The sequence below is a fragment of the Lampetra planeri genome, chromosome 23 (assembly GCF_965212315.1).
Source record: "Lampetra planeri chromosome 23, kcLamPlan1.2.h2, whole genome shotgun sequence".
NCBI lineage: Eukaryota > Metazoa > Chordata > Hyperoartia > Petromyzontiformes > Petromyzontidae > Lampetra > Lampetra planeri.
In genome coordinates, this window is record NC_136129.1 from 8654620 (window position 1) to 8670662 (window position 16043).

The 16043-nt window shown below is 50.1% G+C and overlaps 1 protein-coding gene and 1 long non-coding RNA gene across 4 annotated transcripts in view; one reads left to right on the forward strand and one right to left on the reverse strand.

Moving 5' to 3' along the window:
• EEF2K (eukaryotic elongation factor 2 kinase) overlaps positions 1–2249 on the reverse strand; it is a 41227-nt gene extending 38978 nt beyond the window's left edge. The window contains exon 1 of one of the 3 annotated variants that reach the window (XM_078605131.1): positions 1955–2249. The gene's annotated coding sequence lies outside the window, so the exon portion shown is untranslated. Of the gene's footprint in view, positions 1–415; positions 636–1954 lie in introns of those variants that run through there. The other 2 variants (XM_078605135.1, XM_078605133.1) reach the window with 2 other exon arrangements.
• A 9849-nt stretch (positions 2250–12098) lies between these two features.
• LOC144726521 (uncharacterized) lies at positions 12099–15111 on the forward strand. The gene is made up of 2 exons (XR_013587278.1): positions 12099–12243; positions 12659–15111. It is a non-coding gene; the product is annotated as an uncharacterized LOC144726521 (long non-coding RNA).
• Positions 15112–16043: the final 932 nt, after the last annotated feature.

Genomic DNA, 16043 nt, shown 5'->3' on the forward strand with positions numbered 1-16043 from the left:
TCCACCACCCGACACGGCCAATCAGTAAAAAAAGTGTCACGTTGACAAAAGACAAATAGATCACTACTTTAGCCCACCGGTGTGTTGAAGAGTGAATCCACAACAAAAAAAAAATTGTAAATGTTGAGTACAAAGACAATGCATTATCAGAGCATTTGCTGCATTGCTTGTAATGTACTGCATAGCAACAATGCACTCCGTCTCCCATACAAGCGTGGCTACAGTACTGCGTTACGGATTCGCTCTCCCAACGTAGATTCGATCGATTCAACACCGGGCAATACAATATTTACACCACACAAACCCTGGCGTACCATTCAACCATTCACCGACGCGCACGGACCAGCGTGGTGAAGTATGGCCATTCAACATTCACGAAATGCGTTCATCCAGCAGTGGACTGACAAGAGCTCACCCCGCGTGCCGCACTGCAGACCGATTGCCGATTGATGCGACTGCCGACTCGTATACCACGTGCGCCATGCCAAAACAAGAATCGATTCTCAAATCCAGGATCTACCTCCCCTTCCAGAATCGATTTTCAATCAATTATCACCGTATCAATACAACACAACCTAAGCGGAATCGCTAGGGAATCGATACGATTCGAAGAGGCAATTTCCAGACGTACAGTGGGCATGCGTTAATCAAAGACAAAAAAATATCTTTAGCGGACGTTTGGGGTTGAGTGAAAGGCACGGGGAGTGGGAAGAGTTGGGCCCAACACCACGCCGATGATCGCCTTTGATTTCCCAGTGCCGATGCATTCATTACACACCGCACCAGGGGTTGATTCTGAACTTGGGGCCCAGGACCGGTTTGATTATTCGCCACCGAACGTTGACCGTGAGCGAGATTTTTTTTATTTTAAACTCGGGTCCCCAGGCCGCGTGTTACTAACCACTGCGCCACCGCTCCCCCCGGCTCTGTCGCGCATTGAATCGAAAGACACGAGGCCACTCCACTGCTGGAGGCAGTGAGATTAACGCGACCAATACTACTTCACCTCGCTGAAGTGCCGTGCTGCTGTAATATTGACATGGGTGTCAATCTGCAAAGCCCACATCATCATCATCGTCGTCGTCGATTGGACACGTGTGAAAAAGAGCTTCACGGTTAATCGGTTTTCCTCCAGGATAAATAACAATCCTGATTCTGATCATCATCTCGCGATCCCGCAAATGTTAACGATCCACACAGCAAGCTTCCAACACACACACAACACTGCTTTTCATCGCTCCATCTCCATCGGTGCACGTTTCCGTAACCCCAAATCTAGACAATTGACAGCGGATAAGGGCAACAACCATCACGCTGGTCACCGCGGATTGGGTGAAGCCGATGACATTGACTCGTTGAGATAGCGAAGCTCATCAACTGCACGCCGGCAAAATTAATAATTGCTCCTGAAAAAAAAACTTAAGTTTCTTGTTTGCGTAATCTACAGCGGAGCGAAATCTTTTCCGATGGTTCTGACCATACTTCGCCACGCCGGTCATCGCTGGGTGGGCGGGGGGCGGAAACTGACGGTGAATTCGCTAATTAAAAGGCAATTAATTTCACGCGTCACCTCAATTTTCACGCGCGAATTTTTTAAACGGAATCTTAAAAGCGCGCCGAATCAGCTCCACCACGGAAGGCCATCGATCATACTTCACCGCTCAGGTGACACCAAGACGGTGGTTGGGTGAAGCTTAACGACGACGAATGCATTCGCTAATCAAGCTACTTAACTGTGTGCATAACTTCACCTTAATTAGCGCGCGCGAACATTCATAGAAGAATCTGCAAACGCAGCGAATTCGCTGCACCACGGAAGGCCATCGACCATACTTCACCGCTCAGGTCACCACGACGGGGTGGAGGAGAGGGGGGGGGGGGAAGAAGGCGAGCGATGAGAAGCATAAATGACAACAATTAGCCACCAATTAGCTTTGGATAATTACCGTCTCACCTTAATTGCTCGGGGCTCCGCGGAGGCGCCGTTCCATCCGACGGAATCGGCCTCTTCCGCCGCCAGCGAAGCGCCTCAGAAAAGTGCAAAATAAAATCTTGACGATGTTTTTACTCCGGATCGCGCGGTGCATGCGCGATTTCGACGAGGAACTGATCTGTAAATAACTGTTTATGTATTAAAAAGCAATGTTGTTTTAAGGGATTTAAATTTTTATAGTTTAAAGCGCCAGCAAACCACCCAAAGAGGGGCTTGAGGCGGTCGCGGAAGCCTCCACCGCGCATGCGCGTAAAGCTGGTGGTGACGTCACAGGGGATGTGGGGTGGGGGCCGCGAGCAGGTTGTTTTGGTGGGGACGTCACAAGCAACCCCCCCCCTCCACACGCACCGACCCACGTGGCCCTCTGTGAATGCCACGCAACGTGGATGATGATGTTTAATGAATTTTTTATTTTATTTTTATTTTCCATTTACGTAATTTACCGAAAGAACCAAGAATATGATGGTGGTTGATGATGGAGGAGCGATGGACACGTTCTTTCTCGCTCGCTCGTTTATCAATCCGCTTGTCGCGTCGAAAGTTTCGGCGGTGATTGACACGCGTGATGATTAAATCCAGCAACATCCCAGCCGTGGACAATCCGCCGCTGCATGAAGGCATCCATCCTTCCCTCCCGCCAGCAGTGCCGGATCATCCCAGTAGCACAAGCAGCTACATATGGAGTAGCTACGGCCCCCGCACTTTCAAGGGCCCCGCGCTAAACGCTTTCAAGCTATCAATTCCGGTTCAGTGATTCTGTACTTGCTCTATTACTATAGTACTATACCGCCTTCAACTTTTACGAACGACTGGGTGTTTAAGTTTTGATTTAAAGCTTTCGTGACTGCAGGGATACATATTCTTGGTTATTTCGGTAATGTCACGTAGAAGGGAAATAATACAATAATTAAATATATTACAAATATTTTATTATTTCCCTTCTACGTGACTTTACCGAAATAACCAAGAATATGGGTGTTTAAGGTTAGCGATTTGTCGTATTATCTGGCTGTATAGGAAATGAAAAAATACAATTTCATTTACTATGCAAGTAAAAAAATGCGTTTTTAATATTTACGTGTTTTTGTTGTTGTGTGTAATTTATGACCCCTTTATAACATCATATGCTACAGGCCTCGCACTTAGCTTAATCCGGCACTGTTCCCCAGGCAAACTCTCCATCTCTCGACGCTCTTGCCACGTGAACAATCCACCGAGCCGTGCCGCGTTGCCCCGGGGGCCCCGAAGGCCCCACTCCGAGCAGCCCTTCGACGCGAGCCAATTTGATCGCTCCCGTCTCCTCCCTCGGCCGCCGTCCTGACGACGCGCCTTCCATTCCTTTGCTGCCACGCCGTTATTGGAGTGGCGGTCGAGGAATGTTCTGCCAAAGGCAATGCTCCGCCAAAAACCCACTTTGCTTAGCGGTTTGAATGTGACTTGACTTAAAAGCTGTCGTGGCTGCAGGAATTCGTATTCGTTGGGTCTTTCGGTAAAATCACGTGGATGGTTCAAAGAAAATGACAAAAAACTACGACGTTACGATCGCAAACACAAGCGGTCGTCATCCTCCTGATGTCATCCTAATGACGATCGCTTGTGTTGTGATCGAAACGCAGTTTTTTTGTTATTTTCTTTGTTATTTTCTTTACTGAAACACCCAAAGAATATAGATTTAATCATTTTACTTTGAGTGCGAGTGAGGCCAAACATCCCATTGTACGCAGAGGTGGAAGCACCTTCTGAAAAAGGGTCAGTGAAGTTTTGCTGGATAAAGGGAATCGTTAGTTTCCCCCCCTCCGATTAGCACGTTTGGCTACGTACGAAAGAAGTTAAACATACACACAGATGGCAGTACGGCAAGTGGGTTCGTGAACTCGTCTCTGTAAGCCCTTGCTGTTACCCCCTTGTTAGTGACGAGGTGGGGTTTCTCCTGGTTCCCCGGTATCTTTGCCACACGAAGCCAAACTCCCCATGAATGCGATTGGCCAAACGTGCAGCAAACCCTTCCTTGAGACGAAGCCTCGAAACTCTGCGTGGTTGACCTGGACAATTTTTCGAGTTAACGCTTTCGTGACTGCAGGGATTCATCTTCTTGGTTATTTCGGTAAAGTCACGTAGAAGGGAAGTAATAAAATAATAAAAATAAAACATAATAAAATATTTTATTATGTTTTATTTTTATAATTTTATTAGTGTAATTTTTAGTATTATATTATTATAATTATTATGTTATTATAATAATAAAATAATAAAAACAAAACGTAATTAAATATTTTATTATGTTTTATTTTTATTATTTTATTACTTCCCTTCTACGTGACTTTACCGAAAGAACCAAGAAGATGACCTGGACAAGTGAAGGTGAAGCTGCTGCCCTGCGGTGCCACGTGCTCATGATGCCACTCTGCTGGCGAAAGGGCCTCCTTCCACACGTAGGGAGGACCCTCTAAGAGGGGAAAGTTGGCCTGATCTTCCACCCTGGCTTAGACCGCTTGCAAGAAGAGTTTGCCTGTGACCCACAGTTTACCGAGTGCTGGTGCTGGGTGGATTATTACGTCGTAAGATTGTCAGATGCGGGCGAGGGCTTTGCTAGACCTTGGTCCGGCAATATATTAAACAGCGGACGATGATAAATAAGTTCAACACACGCACGTTCATCAGTATCGGGGCGCGGAATGGTTCCGTTCAGCACGTGGGTGCGGTGCTGGACCGTGGCGAGAGCGCGCCGTCTGGCGTCTGCAGAGAGAAATTTCTTCCCATCTCGGCCAATGGCGCTACTTGCCCCACCCGCCCAGGGCTTCATTACCTAGGGCCGTAGGCAGAAAATATGTTTTGGGAGTGGGTGGGGGGTGAGGGTGGGTGGTGGGGGGTGGGGGGGATCCACCCGCCCACCCGTTCACCCGAGACCCACCCACCCCAACCACCCCTTTCAATTCGTGAACTTCCCGTGAGATGGCAGAAGAGATCTGGACAAGAGACAGATAATGTAGCGAGACAAGAGAATTGTGCGAACAAGATATGGAGCTGTGTTGTGTGTGTGTGCGATGGGACGATGTTAGGCAAGGGTGTTTGTTATTTGTGATGTATGCGCAATCGGCAACGCAACAGCGCCCACTAATGTACAGCACATTTTTTTTTATTAGGATCTGAATCTGAGCTGATATTTAATGCATCCATATACTCATGAACCCGGCCCCCCCCCCCCAACAAAAACGGTCACCTGCATCGCGCGCTTTCAGATGTGCTGCTTCTGCGGCCGTCTGGAACGCTCTTCCATCCGATATTAATTAGGAAGCCGCTTGGAGCTACGCAACTTTAAAATCTGCGTTGAAATCTAAATTCTTGAGAACTCCTTTTTGTGCTTTAGTGTTGTTGTCCTCCCCCCCGCCCGCCTCCATCTCCGATTAGCGCGGTTGGCTACGTACGGCGCGAAAGAAGTTCAACACACACACTTGGGGCCCTTACGCGTTCAGCTTGGGTTGCTTGGGCCCATGACGCTACCCCAGTGCTCAAAAGTCCCTCCGAGTCTCGTCTCGCTCCGTTCTGCTCCCCGTGTCCACACGATGCCCTCCCGTGGGGCAACTCCCGTTCGAGGCGTTCGTGTCAGCGCGGGAAGAGAAAATGACTCAACGACATCCACAACTCCCCCGTTCCACACCGTCAGCGCCCACTCACTCCACTCACTTCGCTCACCTCTCTCAACCCCCACAACTCCTCACTCACTCACTCTCTTCTCCAGGGCCGTCGATAGGGCGAGGGTGGGGGGCGTCCTCCGACACCTTCAAAGCATTACATCGGACACCGTGACGTCGAAGCGCCGGGTCCCCCAAAGCGCGGGGCCCGGGGCATTCGCCCCGATTCGCCGTATGCCTGGGAGGGCTCTGCCTCTCAACCCTCCCCCAACCACAACCACCATCACTTTTTATTCTACCCCCACACCTTCACGTGGCGATTAATTCGAGATCCCTATTCGTTGTCCGAGTCAGCATCATCTTCATTAGTATTATCATCATCATCACTGCTACTCGTATCAATATCGCTGTCATCGCCATCGTCACCATCGTGCTCAGTGGCGCATTCTTAATTCGCCCCCATCAACATCACTACCAGAAACCACCGCCAACATCGTGACAATCACGCTTTTGTTTACCCGGTAGAGCCTCAACTGAATATCCATGAAGATTGTTCAGGAGTGTCCTGCCGACAATTAGTCGCACTTAGGTGTGTGGGGGGGGGGGGCGATGATTGCCGTTGTTGTACGATTTCAATTCGAGTAAATTGCTGGGGTAATTTTTTTTGTATAATTTTACAAATTTGGAGCGTGACGCGGGGGGCACGCGGGCGACCTACTTTTTAAAAATCCTTTATATTAAGTTCACTTGCTTGCGCGCTTACGACCGTGCAAATCTTTCGGTCGTTTTTTAACCCACTTCCCGTGATCCAATCGAGCTGACATTTTGCACACAGACTCGTTGTGCGTGACAATTTATTTTCGTGAAAATTTTTTTCCAAAATTTTCCACTTTTTAGGAAAAAAAAATGTCATATTTTAATTTCAAATACCAATGTGATAAAAATGAAACTCTTACTCAAGAAAAACAGAATTGAATGGTAAAATAAAACCGATGCCACGCATATAAAGGATTTATAGTGAAAAACTTTGTTTTTACGGGTTAATTTTTTTGTTGCGAATTCGCGCAACGGGAAATCTTTAACGCCCGCGCACCGCGACGCACGGTCGCTGCAGCCGCACGATTGATCAAGGCGGCCGCTGGATTCGAACCGTGCGCCGCTGAGGCCGCGTGTTTGCCGCCTCGCCGCTCGGCAAGCTACTCGCGAGCAGCTTGCCGAGTGAAGTTTGAACGCACTCCGGTCTGATCCCATAGCTTGTTTTCATTCAGTTTGCGCGTAATCGCAGAGCTATGCCGGATTATCGTAGAAGCACGAGTAGCTACAAATGTAGTAGCTACTACGTAAGTAGTCGCTACTACAAATGTAGTAGCTACATAAGTAAGAGCTACGGGCCCCGCACTTTCAAGGGCCCCGCGCTAAACGCTTTGAAGCTATCAATTCCGGTTCATTGGTTCTGCACTTGCTCTATTACTATAGTACTATACCGCCTTTAGCTTTTAAGAACGACTGGGTGTTTAAGGTTAGCGATTTGTCGTATTATCTGGCCTGTATAGCAAATAAAAAAATACAATTACTTTACTGTGCAAGTTAAATTTTTCAAAAAATATGTATGTGTTTTTTTATATTTAGGGCCCCTTTATAACATCTGCTACAGGCCCCGCACTACCTTAATCAGGCACTGATTGCCGAGCTATGTGATCGCGTCCTCTCTAAGCCGTACGCGACTCCCATAGCACCCCCCCACCCCCATAAAATGTGACTCGCATTGGACAAAACATCCCAACGCTGATAATTTAGCTGCTGCAACAGAAACAGTGTACTCAAGTGAGATCACATCAGTTAATATTTACATAGAGCAGCAGCATCGCCCTCCCCCCCTACTGAGATAAGATTGGCAGGGATCCTGAAAAACAGCCACGAGCAACACCGCCACTAGCAACACCATCACTAGCAACACCGACACTAGCAACACCGTCACTAGCAACACCGCCACTAGCAACACCGCCACTAGCAACACCGCCACTAGCAACACCGCCACTAGCAACACCATCACTAGCAACACCGCCACTAGCAACACCGCCACTAGCAACACCGCCACTAGCAACACCATCACTAGCAACACCGCCACTAGCAACACCATCACTAGCAACACCGCCACTAGCAACACCGCCACTAGCAACACCGCCACTAGCAACACCGCCACTAGCAACACCATCACTAGCAACACCGCCACTAGCAACACCGCCACTAGCAACACCGCCACTAGCAACACCGCCACTAGCAACACCGCCACTAGCAACACCATCACTAGCAACACCGACACTAGCAACACCGCCACTAGCAACACCGCCACTAGCAACACCGCCACTAGCAACACCGCCACTAGCAACACCGTCACTAGCAACACCGCCACTAGCAACACCGCCACTAGCAACACCATCACTAGCAACACCGCCACTAGCAACACCGCCACTAGCAACACCGCCACTAGCAACACCATCACTAGCAACACCATCACTAGCAACACCGCCACTAGCAACACCGCCACTAGCAACACCGCCACTAGCAACACCATCACTAGCAACACCGCCACTAGCAACACCGCCACTAGCAACACCGCCACTAGCAACACCGCCACTAGCAACACCGTCACTAGCAACACCATCACTAGCAACACCGCCACTAGCAACACCGCCACTAGCAACACCGCCACTAGCAACACCGCCACTAGCAACACCGTCACTAGCAACACCGCCACTAGCAACACCGCCACTAGCAACACCATCACTAGCAACACCGCCACTAGCAACACCGCCACTAGCAACACCGCCACTAGCAACACCGCCACTAGCAACACCGCCACTAGCAACACCATCACTAGCAACACCATCACTAGCAACACCGCCACTAGCAACACCGCCACTAGCAACACCGCCACTAGCAACACCGCCACTAGCAACACCGCCACTAGCAACACCGCCACTAGCAACACCGCCACTAGCAACACCGCCACTAGCAACACCATCACTAGCAACACCGCCACTAGCAACACCGCCACTAGCAACACCATCACTAGCAACACCGGCTTGATGCTGCAGATCGCCTTCTGTCGAGGATTTGAGCGCTGCCCCCCACGATCCAGCAGATGGTCCTTGCAGACTCGGAGACAAAGACAAAGATTCAGCCACGTGGCCATTCACAGAACGTTGGGCCAAGCAAGCGCTGTTAGGGAGCACCTACGAAGGCTGGAACGTCACACGAGGTGGAAGGGTGGACAACACACACACACGCCCGCACGCCTTTTTCTCACCGCCCCGGGTACTCTTTTAAGGCCGAGTCGCCCTAGGGGAGGCCCAGAACCGGTTCAAACATTCCTCGCTGTTGTCAAACTCGAGTGGCCGGCTGAATAGTGCAGTGCGTTGACAGCTACACTACTGCTGCCCGCACAGAAGCGCCCATTCGTGAGTGGTGCTCGCTAACCAGTGCCGGATGAAGCTCCGTGCGGGGCCTGTAGCATATGATGCTATAAAGGGGCCCTAAACAGCGACACGTAAATATTTCAACACACATTTTTTTCTTTTTTAAAACAGCATAGTAAAGTAATTGTATTTTTTCGTTTGCTATACAGCCAGATAAGACGACAAATCGATCACCCTAAACACCCAGTCGTTCGTAAAAGTTGAAGGCGGTATGGTACTATAGTAATAGAGCAAGTGCAGAATTACTGAACCGAATGACGGACGCTTGTGTTGCGCCCGAAACGTCGTGATTTATTTTATTTTATACCTACGTGACCGAAAGAACCAAAGAGTACGGGATTGATAGCTTGAAAGCATTTAGCGCGGGGCCCTTGAAAGTGCGGGGCCCGTAGCTATACTACATGTGTAGTAGCTACATATGTAGCTACTTGTGCTACGAGGATAATCCGGCACTGGCGCTAACAACTTTGCCCTAACAGTCTTCCTAGGTCAACGGGGGTGGGGGGTGTCTCTATCTTGCTTGTGTGTGTGCACATACTCAAGTGTATAAGTGCGTGTGTGCCATAGGTATATCCCTCGGCGGCGTAACCCGGTCTCAATTGGCGTAATTGGCGCGATGCAATTGACTCTCAATCGCGAGAGGTTTTGGGCAACAACCAGACGCGATTACCGCCGCCTTAATTGGCCTCCTCCTCACCATCAAATGAGCACGCAAAAAAATACCCTTCAACAGCAAACAGCTGGCGAAGAGCGAAGAGCTGGAGCGGCTCTCCCTGTTGCGTGTGTGCTGAGCGAGGTTCGAGAGAGAAATAGCAGAGAGCCACAGGCTCGTCGTAACGTCCCGGCGAGCGATTCAGAGCGCTCGCCGCTTGTCGCAGACGCTCACGGCTGAACGATTTTGGGAAAATGTCTAATTGCGATTTGATTTGCGATTACATTTTTTGTAAGAGCCTCAGTTCAATATTCACTGTGTAATATATTTAAACACGTGATAGAGCATTAGCATATGATACCATCAGAATATGAACTGCTCTATATATTCTAATGCAAGGATGAGAACTTAAAAGATATGAATTGCTTCCAACATGTATTTATTAACATTCTTAATTGAAATAGAACAATCGAACATAGAACAATTGTTAAGTTAAATACATGAAGTTATTAAAAAATGAAACAATTCCAAATCGAAAAAAATCGCAACCTTAGCGACTTGCTAGTCGCATTGTTTCAAATTGAGATTTCGATTTTAAATCGATTAATCGTTCAACCCTCTCGTGTGTGGACGTACGCACATTGAACTTCTTTCGCACCGTACCAACATCGGAGGTGCGGCCAGAGGGGGGTGGAAAGACAACAAACTCGACGCAAAAAGCGGCTCTAAAGAAACGAGTTCTTCAATCGAGATTTTAAAAGTGCCAAAGCCCATCCAGTGGCTTCCTAAAGCTCCAGTAGCTTCCAATCGCCTGCCCCTGCTTATTATTATTATTGTGGCGGTGTCACTAAACCACCACGACGGACGACAATAACACTACACCTATAGCCTTGACGTCGTTCGCCGTTGCATGGCCATTGTGCGCCAAACGGCGTCAGTACCCCAAGAAAATTGCCAAATTGCCCCGCGCGAATTACTCAATTGGGATGAAAACTGCGAAAAGTATCGCCCTCATCCTCCCCCCCCTCTCCCCCGCCGCCACCCCCTCTACCGGCAGCCTGACGACCCCGTGTCACTCTTGTGAACGAGACTCTCTCCTGCGTGGCCATCTCGAGGGTCTCACCCGCCTGCGCCTTCAAACAAAACCCCGACTGGAAACTTGGCAACGTCGCCCAGAGGTCGCAAACGGGGTTTGATTCCTTACCCGTACCCGGCCGCACCAGGGTCGCAAACGGGTACCCGTACCCGGCCGCACCAGGGCCGCAAACGGGTACCCGTACCCGGCTGTACCCGTACCCTACCCGTACCCGGCCGGGTACGGGTAGGGTACGGGTATCGGGTACCTGATTGCGACCTCTGGGATGAAGCCATGTTGCAGGCGCGGGTGGGTTGATTCTAGGAACTTGAATTGTGAGAAGAGACAAGACGTTGGGAAATGAGTGACAAACAGTTACTCACCAGTGACTCACGGCCTACCCGTACCCGGCCGCACCAGGGTCGCAAACGGGTACCCGTACCCGTACCCGGCCGGGTACGGGTAGCCGGGCATCGGGTAGGGTACGGGTATCGGGTACCCGGTTGCGACCTCTGACGTCGTCCCCTCAACTCTCGGCGTCCCGCACGGGGCCGCTGTCTCGTCCGCCTCGCTCGGCGTTGCGATTCAACGCGACAAATCCTTCCCTCCCCCCCCCCATCGAATGAGCACCGAGACAATGGTTCGCGTCTTTAATTGCCCACAAGCGAAGGAGTCGTGGGCCATTGGCTTGTCGGTGTTCTCGCGCGCGGTTTGCTGGTTCCATCCGTGTCATCGAGGAGGAGGAGGAGGATGTGGCGGATAAGCGCGAAGCAGTGTCCTCTTATCAATTCGTTTTTTGTTTGTTTTACGCAGTGAATGACTGACTCATCAAAAAAAGTTCACGCGTGTCCTTTATTTAGCACCGCGTGTGCCCCCCCCCCTCTCCCCGGAGAAAACCATCCCTTATCTCTCTCTCTCTCACCTCTGGCCAAGTATAGAAGTATAGACTGGGGGGGGGGGGAGTCCAGGTGGACGCGCGGTTCATCTCCGCCCGCGTTATCTGCGCGCGCGTTTAATCTGAGCCACGCTGGCGACAGCGCGTGACAAATGCGAAAGGTCGAGTCGGTGTCGCTTAGGACCCCGAGCGCAGAGGGAAGGGCCCCTACCCCCCTCCAACCCCCCCCCCCCCCTTGCAGATAATCGCTTCAATGAAACCGGCTGTAAAACGTCTCTAGACTCGGCCTGGCTTTGGAAATAAACGTGATGCAACATCGAAGGGGGGGAGGGGGGGGGGGGCGGGGGAGGGGGTGGAGGGTTACACCACCACCATCAGCAGCATCAGCACCGCAGCGACCACGACGACGCCGATCACGACGACGATGACCACGATGACGACGACGATGACGACGGCAACGACGAGGAGGAGGAGGAGGGTTCGCTCATAATCGGCGCCCGCTTCATCCCTCATCCCCGTGAGAGCCTGCCGCTTGTGGAATTCGCTGGCGAGGCGCGCGCTCTGATGGCGCAAGTGAAAGCCCGCGCCGCCGCAAGCGACTTAGGGTGGTGGTGGTGGTGGTGTGGGTGATGGGGTGGAGGGGGAGGGGGACGTGTGGAGTCGTCCGCGCAACGCGGAGTAGTCGTGAAATCGCTGCGACTGATGAAAACAAAACAAAAAAAATCCCAACAACACGTGCGGGTTGTCGCAACGTGAACCACGACTGGCGCTGGTGGTTCCACCTCCGACAAGCTGCCGTGCCGTGCGGTTCGCGCAAGAATTTCGTTTTTTGCGTGGCCACTTCACAAATGCTAAACTACGTATTGTGTGTGTGTTTTTTTACTTTACCTTACCAGGTAAGGCCCACTGAGCTGTTTCGCTCTTTTTTTCAGAAGCGACCTGGCTATCACAACATGGTACCTCGACGAAGCGGCTAACCACGTGGAAATGTATGGCAGCCGAATGCTCTACCACGCGTGCTTTTTTCGTCTAAATGTGGAGGGGGGGGGTGGGGGAATTCGGAGGACCTGGAGAAAAATCCACGTGATCACGGGGTGAGAGAGACACACACGAACGCACGCAAACTCCAAATATACAGCAGCAGGCGTTAGGGTCAGGATCGAACCCACCTCCTCCTGTATACCAGGCAAGGTAGTTAATATCTCCTAGCCACCGTGATGATGATGATGATGATGAGAGAGAGAGAGACACGCAAACTCCAAATATACAGCAGGCGTCAGGGTCGGGATCGAACCCACACACTCCTGTATACCAGGCGAGGTAGTTAACATCTCCTAGCCACCGTGATGATGATGATGAGAGAGAGAGAGACACGCAAACTCCAAATATACAGCAGCAGGCGTCAGGGTCGGGATCGAACCCACGACCTCCTGCGTACCAGGCGAGGTAGTTAACATCTCCTAGCCACCGTGATGATGATGATGAGAGAGAGAGAGACACGCAAACTCCAAATATACAGCAGCAGGCGTCAGGGTCGGGATCGAACCCACCGCCTCCTGTATACCAGGCGAGGTAGTTAACATCTCCTAGCCACCACGGCGCGCCCATCTCCGCGTGACCCACCAACCCTGCCCTCCCGCACGTGGAAATGTGTCGGGGGTTTTTGTTTTTTTTCTCTCTCTCTCTCTCTCCCCGTCTTTATCGTGGCACTGTCATCACGCGGCGACTGCGACTCCCCTTGGCAGTCCGGTCCGCACCGTCAGGGGTCCTTCACGCCAGAGACCTTGAGACCTTCGAGTCTGGGATAAGCGCCAATAGGTCAGATTAAGAAGGCTTATTTTTACTTCGAGATAAACACGACAACCTTTCGACGCACGTGCGGTGAAATGACAGCACGAAAAAAGAAGGCAGCAGACACCGCCGAATTACCGGTAACTGCGTGAAACGCCGGTAAAAGCCGGGTTAGCGGTTTCACGCGCATACAGAAATGTCTGGCCAATTAAGTACAGTCTTTGATTGTGACCCCTTGCAGCTGAGAGACAAAGGGCAGCAGCTGCTACGCCGTAACCGTGAGCGGCACACTACCGGGGCTTGCGATCCACAGGGCTCCGGTTCGATTCCATCTCCACCGGCGTGCCGACAGTCCGAAGCATCGGTTCAGTTTCAGTTTCCAGTTTCATTGATGAGGTATAACCCTGTGAGCCACGCGGCTCTTGACTCGGGTGCAACCGCAACAAACAAGAACACGAGAAACATCTAAAAGTGACTACACGCGCAACAGAAAAATCCAGGAAAAAACAGTAAAGTCTTCCAGAAAATAGCACCGTACACCAACGCTGTGTGCAAAAATCCCAGTGGAATGCAAGTCAAACAATAACAACCATAAGACAATGTAGATTAAAGTTATCGGGCTAACTCTGTACTACAACAAACGAACATGGCAAGGTGACCGAATTCGAGCCGCCTCGTGGCGCCTCTGTCTAGACAGCGGTTTGAAATGGGTTCACCGCAACGACTCCCGATCACTTCCAAGGCGGTCCCGGTCTGCATGGAAGAGTAGGCCAAAAACAACCCTTCATAGAGGTCGCTCTGACGGAGGCCCTTCCGCTAGCAGCGAGTAATTTGGTTTGTACCGCAGGTTTTTTTCTTAGTTGGATCGCGTAAAAAAAAACGATCTAACCCCCCCAAAAAAACCTGTATTATGGATGATATATAATTATGGATGATATTGGTTACGTGTTAAACTGTCGTCTGTAGCTTTGCGCGTCTCGATCGGTGCATTTGTAGCGAGCGACTTCTGAGACACATTCATTACTAAAGTTTCGCTGGAAAAATCTCTAAATCTCTCCCCACTTTTGCAACCGGAAAAACAATATGAAAGTCATTTACCGGTTAAGCTGCCCTAGTTGTTATAAGCGTCTCGGATTGTAAAGGTGTAATGATTAAAATGTGTGCAGTAGGCCAAGGTGCAATAACCCGTGTGTGATCTTTACCCGTAACATTGTAGTGCATAAAATCGCGAAAAAACTCGACAATAAAACGATGAAATGCACATCGCAACTCACAAGGTTCAAGGGACACATTTCAGATGTGAAATGTGATGTTATATTGCCGCACATGATACCGTGAAACATAACTTTCGTAGCCACCCCTGCGTATCGCCCACCACGCGATTTCCACTGCCTTTCACGTCATAATACATCGATAATGATAATTTTAAAGAGACACGGGGATGATCGGTAAGTTTTAGGGTTAAGTTTCAGATTTAAAGTGTTTTGGAATACCTTATCGGATCTTTTACAATTACATGTTGCGCTCATGTAAAATGTCTTCGTACTATCATATATGTGCTATGCTATGAAAAAGGACCATTGCCTGAAACGTCGTCAATTATATAAATGTGTTTTTCTTTCAAGGTCACACATTGTTATTAACGACCGTTGAGGGTAAAAAAAAACAACACGTGCTGTCGATTGTGACGTCAACCGTCGCTAAGCAACACCGCTTTTTGGCGGGAAAAGCGTGGAAGTGATGGAACGTTCGTGACGTCACCCCCCCCCCCCACCCATTTTTTTAAAGTTTCCTCATCAATTTCGAATCGAAAAAAAAGGTTCGGATCGTACGAAACATCGGAGCAATTTGAGAAGAACAATTTGAAGCTGATGGACCCCCCGCGTCCTGCAGATCCCACTCATCCGAGGCCCCAGCTCCACTCGCTTTGGAGTCGACCAACAGGGGACGTCAATTTGGCGGAGCCTACGCCTTGCCTAGTTTCCCTACAGGGTCGACTGGCCCCGACTCGGCTGAAAGTACTTGGGACGCACACCTAGGCCTACACACACGTACTCAGAATTTGAAACATCTATTTGTACTGGAGGAATCCGATGAGCTACGAAGCGTTTTTTTAAAAAAACAGATGTCCAGTACTAGCACGGTTATAGGGGCATTGTTCAGGTAAAGCTGACGACGTTAGGGTCGTGGATAGAACGAGTGTTGGGGGCATAGAGATAGGGCTGGTCTAAGGGTCATTTTTAGGGTCGTGGTTAAAGTAATTCCGGTTATTGGAGGCGCGGTAAGAAATAGGGCTGGTCTAAGGGTCATTTTTAGGGTCGTGGTTAAAGTAATTCCGGTTATTGGAGGCGCGGTAAGAAATAGGGCTGGTCTTAAGCTCACTGTTAGGGTCATGGTTAAAGTAATTTTGGTTATTGGAGGCGCGGTAAGAAATATGGCTCGTCTTAAGCTCATTGCTAGGGTCATTGTTAAAGTAATTCCCGTTATTGGAGGCGCGGTAAGAAATGTGGCCTGGTCTGAAGCTCA